At 34.3% G+C, this 6,000-nt stretch overlaps 1 protein-coding gene across 1 annotated transcript in view; it reads right to left on the bottom strand.

The window, feature by feature from the left end:
* AGY1 (Albino or Glassy Yellow 1) overlaps positions 1-876 on the bottom strand; it is a 263,590-nt gene extending 262,714 nt beyond the window's left edge. Inside the window, exon 1 of the mRNA XM_089791085.1 lies at positions 491-876. The gene's annotated coding sequence lies outside the window, so the exon portion shown is untranslated. The remainder of the gene's footprint in view (positions 1-490) is intronic.
* Between the last annotated feature and the right edge of the window lie 5,124 nt (positions 877-6,000).

Consider the following 6,000-nt stretch of genomic DNA (forward strand, 5'->3'; position numbering starts at 1 on the left):
GTTCTATTGGCCATCCAAATAAAGATAACACATACTTCTATTATTCTTTAGTTTTAGAACTATCAAGCTATATGTACTAGACTAAAAGATTGATTAGATGAGTTCCTAGATTTAAGATAAATTCTCCTTTTTTTTAAAATCTTTTATTCACGACTTCGGGAACTCTGTTATGACAGCAATTATGTGACTGGTTGTGCACAATGGTGGATAGATTGAAATGAAATACGTCTTCTGATAACAACAGAAAAAGCTGCTTAGACACTGGCAAGAAATACTTCCCACTTAAACAAACTGAAATAAAAGTGAGAGAAAGAAAACTGCAACAACGATTGGTAGGCAAATGAAAATTGAACAGCTGTTCTTATTAGGTTTAAATTGCATATGCATACAAGCTCCTATACCTAAAAATCGTAATATGCTATTCCAAACAGAAAATATCGTAAGCACCAAATAGAATTACGGCAGAGAATGATGAAGAATATTCACTTACAAGATTGCAGAACTGCAAGCGGAAGAAGAATTATTCGTAGGCGTTAAAAAATTATGGCAGTTGGAAAGAATTGGAGTTGTACTGGATAAAATAGCAAAATGATGCAAGAACGAATAAGAGGGGGGAACTGCAGAAGATTGGTTCTAAGAATTACATCGAATTGGAGAAGTTTAAGGGTCTAATTGCATTGAAGTTGCTTTTAATCCGTTGGGAATTAGTACTCAGATTCCGCGAACTGGGTGCGTTCTGCAATTCATGTACATGGCAATGAGCTCAGGTTGCCATGCTCAAAAGTTCTTCGAAAAATGGATAAGAGATTTGTAAAGGATATGTAAACGATTCGTGGATTGAAAGTGTGCGGCGGCAATTAAGCCCCATAGACGGATGAATATAGAGTTGAGGGTATACTAGCTTATATATACTTCTATATATATTACGCCAAGAGTTGTCGAGGCGCCTATTTTCATTTAATCTCAAAGTTATTTTAATCATAATTGGGATTTATGAAAATGAAAATAGGTGCTTCAAGAACGATTACTCTCGGCGTAATATATATAAAAATATATATAAGCTAGTGGCAATCATGGCGCAATAGGAAAAGTATTTTTAAAATTTTTATTTTTTTTTTTAAAAGTAAGTGTTGAATTATTTATTTCTTTTTAAATACAATTGTATAAACTTACTATAAAAATGTAATAGTGTAAACTTACTATAAAATTATTCTTGAATATTTTATTTTTTAATTCTATATATGGTGTTTATTTGCATCACTTTAATTCAGTTTTATTTTAAGCATATTGTTACGTAAAATGTTATATTGAAGAGTAGAGTTATAGTTAGGGTTAGGGTTAGTGTTAGGGTTGGGGCTTTTGTTAGGGTTTGAGTTATGGATAGGGTTAGAGTTACGGTTAGGAATAGAGTTACAATTAGAGTCAGAATTAGCATTAGGGTTAGGGCTAGGGTTATTTTTAGGATTATGAATCTTGTTAGGGTTACAGTTAAGGTTAGGATTAGAATTAGAGTTAATGTTAGGATTAGGGTTAGAATTTGGGTTACAAATATAGTTAGGGTTAGAATTACAGTTAGGGTTAGGGTTAAGGAAAGGGCGAGGGTAAGAATAAGGGTTTAGGTTAAACATATACTTAGGGTTAGGATTAGAATTAGAGTTAGGGTTTGAGTTAGAGGTAGAGTTAGAATTGGAGCTTGAATAAGGGCTAGAGTTAGAGTTTAAATTAGGGTTATAATTAGGGTTAAAATAAGGCTTAAGGTTAGGGTTAAAATTAGATTCACGGTTAGAGTTAGAGAAAGGGGTAGAGAAAGGGTTAGTTTTAGGGTGATGGTTAAGGTTAGGTTTATATTTAGAGTTAGGGTTGTATATAGAGTTACATCAGGGTTAAGGTTAGGGTAAGGGTTTGATTTGGGGTTAAGGTTAGGGTTAGGGCTATGGTTTTCATCTAGATTAAAGTAAGGGTTAAGGTAAGAGTTAGAGTTTTGAGTCAGGGTTAAGGTTAGAGTTAGGGTTAGGTTACGATTTTAGTGAAGGTTAAACTAAGGATTAGGGTTAGGATTAGAGTCTAATTATGGTAGAGTTAAATTTATAGTTAGGGTTATATTTAGGGTTAGAGTTAGAGGTAGGATTATGGTTTAAAAAAAGTAATTTTCTTTTTGGCATATTGTAATGTAAAATGTTATAGTCAAACATAGATATATGGTTATGGGCAAAGTTACAATTACAATTAATGTTAACCTTAGGGATAGAATAAGGGTTAGGGTTAGCATTAGGGTTAGGGCTGGAGTTAAGGTTAGGGTTTGAGTTATGGTTAAGGTTAGGGTTAGAGTTACGGTTAAGTTGAGGGTATACTAGCTTATATATACCTCTATATATATTACACCGAGAGTAATCGTTCTCGAGGCGCCTATTTTCATTTAATCCCAAAGTTATTTTAATCATAGTTGGGACTTATGAAAATGAAAATAGGTGCCTCGAGAATGATTACTCTCGGCATAATATATATAGAGGTATATATAAGCTAGTGGCAATCACGGCGCAATAGGAAAAGTATTTTTAAATTTTTTTATTTTTTTTAAGGTAAGTGCTGAATTATTTATTTCTTTTTAAATACAATTGTATAAACTTACTATAAAAATGTAATAGTGTAAACTTACTATAAAATTATTCTTGAATATTTTATTTTTTAATTCTATATATGGTGTTTATTTGCATCACTTTAATTCAGTTTTATTTTAAGCATATTGTTACGTAAAATGTTATATTGAAGAGTAGAGTTATAGTTAGGGTTAGGGTTAGTGTTAGGGTTGGGGATTTTGTTAGGGTTTGAGTTATGGATAGGGTTAGAGTTACGGTTAGGAATAGAGTTACAATTAGAGTCAGAATTAGCATTAGGGTTAGGGCTAGGGTTATTTTTAGGATTATGAATCTTGTTAGGGTTATAGTTAAAGTTAGGATTAGAATTAGAGTTAATGTTAGGATTAGGGTTAAAATTTGGGTTACAAATATAGTTAGGGTTAGAATTAGAGTTAGGGTTAGGGTTAAGGAAAGGGCGAGGGTAAGAATAAGGGTTTAGGTTAAACATATACTTAGGGTTAGGATTAGAATTAGAGTTAGGGTTTGAGTTAGAGGTAGAGTTAGAATTGGAGCTTGAATAAGGGCTAGAGTTAGAGTTTAAATTAGGGTTATAATTAGGGTTAAAATAAGGCTTAGGGTTAGGGTTAAAATTAGATTCACGGTTAGAGTTAGAGAAAGGGGTAGAGAAAGGGTTAGTTTTAGGGTGATGGTTAAGGTTAGGTTTATATTTAGAGTTAGGGTTGTGTATAGAGTTACATCAGGGTTAATGTTAGGGTAAGGGTTTGATTTGGGGTTAAGGTTAGGGTTAGGGCTATGGTTTTCATCTAGATTAAAGTAAGGGTTAAAGTAAGAGTTAGAGTTTTGAGTCAGGGTTAAGGTTAGAGTTAGGGTTAGGTTACGGTTTTAGTGAAGGTTAAACTAAGGATTAGGGTTAGGATTAGAGTCTAATTATGGTAGAGTTAGATTTACAGTTAGGGTTATATTTAGGGTTAGAGTTAGAGGTAGGATTATGGTTTAAAAAAAGTAATTTTCTTTTTGGCATATTGTAATGTAAAATGTTATAGTCAAACATAGATATATGGTTAGGGGCAAAGTTACAATTACAATTAATGTTAACCTTAGGGATAGAATAAGGGTTAGGGTTAGCATTAGGGTTAGGGCGAGAGTTAAGGTTAGGGTTTGAGTTATGGTTAAGGTTAGGGTTAGAGTTACGGTTATGGTTATTGTTAGAGTTATGGTTAAGGTTTGGGTTAGAGTTATGTTTATGGTTAAGGTTAGGGTTAGAGTTATGGTTATGGTTAAGGTTTGGATTAGAGTTATGTTTATGGTTAAGGTTAGGGTTAGAGTTATGGTCATAGTTAAGGTTAGGGTTAGAGTTATGGTTATGGTTAGGGTTAGTGTTATAGTAAGGGTAGGGTTAAGGTTTGAGTCAAGGTTAAGGTTAGAGTGAAGGTTAGCGTTTGAGTCAAGATTAAAGTAAGGGTTAGAGTTCGATTATGGTCATGTTAGATTTAGGGTTATAGTTATGCTCATTGTTAAGGTTAGGGTTAGGGTTATTATAGGGCTCGAGTTAGGGTTATTGTAGGGATAGGGTTAGGGTTTGAGTCAGGGTTAAGGTTAGGTTTAGGATTAGGGTTAGGGTTTTAGTTAGGATTAAAGTTAGGGTTAGGGTTAGAGTCTAGTTATGGTAGAGTTAGATTCAGGGTTAGAGTTAGGGATAGAGTTATGTTTATGGTTAAGTTTAGGGTTAGAGTTATGCTCATGGTTAAGGTTAGGGTTAGACTTATGGTTATGGTTAGGGTTATAGTAGGTCTAGGGTTAGGATTAGGGTTAGGGTTAGGGTTAGGGCTTGAGTAAGGGTTAAGGTTCTAGAGTTATGGTTAGGGAAAAGTTTTGAGCCAAGATTAAAGTTAGGTTTAGGGTTATGGTTAGAGTCCAATTATGGTAGAGTTAGGGACAAATTAATGTTTATGGTTAAGGTTAGTGTTACAGTTAGGGTTAGGGTTAGTGTTAGAGTTAAGGTTAGAATTAAGGTTAGGGTTAGTGTTAAGGTTAGGGTTAGGGTTAGAGTTAAAGTTAAGGTTAGCATTAGGATGAAAATTAGGGTAAGGGATAGGGTTTGAATTAGAATCAGGGTTCTTGTTAGGGTTAGAGTTACAGTTAGGGTTAGAGTTACAGTTAGGGTTAGGGTTAGGTTTAAAATTAGAGTTAGAGTTGGGATTAGGTTTAGGGTTAGAATTAGGGTTAGAAATATAGTTAGGATTAGAGATAGAATTAGGGTTAGGGTAAGGGTAAGAATTAGGGTGAGGGTTAGAATTAGGGTTACAAATATAGTTAGGGTTAGTGTTAGGGTTAGAATAAGAGTTAGGGTTAGGGTTAGAGATAGAGTTAGAATTAGAGTTCGAATAAGGGTTGGAGTTAGAGTTAGAGTTAGAGTTAGGGTTATATTTAGGGTTAGAATTAAGGTTAGGATTAGAATTAGTGTTAGAGTTAGGGTTATAGTTAGGGTTAGCATTAGGGTTAGGGTTAGGGTTAGTGTTAGGGTTATGGTTAGGATTAGCATTAGGGTTAGGATTACAATTAGAGTTAGAGTTAGGGTTCAAGTTAGAGTTAGAGTTAAAGTTAGAGATAGAGTTGTGATCGGGGTTAGATTAGGGTTAAGGTTAAAGTTACTTGATTAGATTTAGGGTTAGGGTAAGAGTTAGGGCTAGGATTAGGATTAGAATTAGGGTTAGGGTTAGAATTAGCATTAGATTTAGGATTATAAAGGGTTAAGGTTAGGGTTGGGGGGAGAATTAAAGTTAGAGATAGAGATAGAGATAGAGTTAGGGTTAGGGTTAGGGTTAGGGTTAAAATTAGAATTATCTAGTTAGAGTTAGGGTTTGTGTTATTATTGCTGTTAAGATAATTTTTGGGTTACTAATCATATTATAGCTGATAAAATTATAATTAATAAATATTATTACTCTAAATTATAATTATAATTTAGAGTTAGGGTTAGGGTTAGGGTTAATTGTAATCACACTCTCTCTCACATGTCCCATTCTATAATTAGCCGCCCTCGCCCCCCAATAATGTATACCCTCCCCACTCCCCCTACGTTGTTCTCTTTGTCCATCTCTTTCTCTACATATATACATCTTTCCCTCCATAATTATTGTCATTGTCTATCACTATCTATCATAATCTTCCTCTCCTTCCTCTCCCCATCATTGTCTACATCTCTTTTGGGCCTTATATATTCTTTTTCTTATTTAGCTCATCTCTCCCTACCCCCCTTCTATATATCTACATCTCCTGCCCCCTCTAATCATCTCTCTCTCTCTCCCTTGCCCCCCCACCCCCTCCCCACTCTTTCTCCCTCCTTATTTTTCACTACATCTATCTATGTCTACCTCATGTCTCTCACTCTCTCCCCCTTATC

The sequence above is a fragment of the Cupressus sempervirens genome, chromosome 1 (genome assembly GCF_028749045.1).
Source record: "Cupressus sempervirens isolate cs-2001-9-10 chromosome 1, ASM2874904v1, whole genome shotgun sequence".
NCBI classification, from domain to species: Eukaryota; Viridiplantae; Streptophyta; class Pinopsida; order Cupressales; family Cupressaceae; genus Cupressus; species Cupressus sempervirens.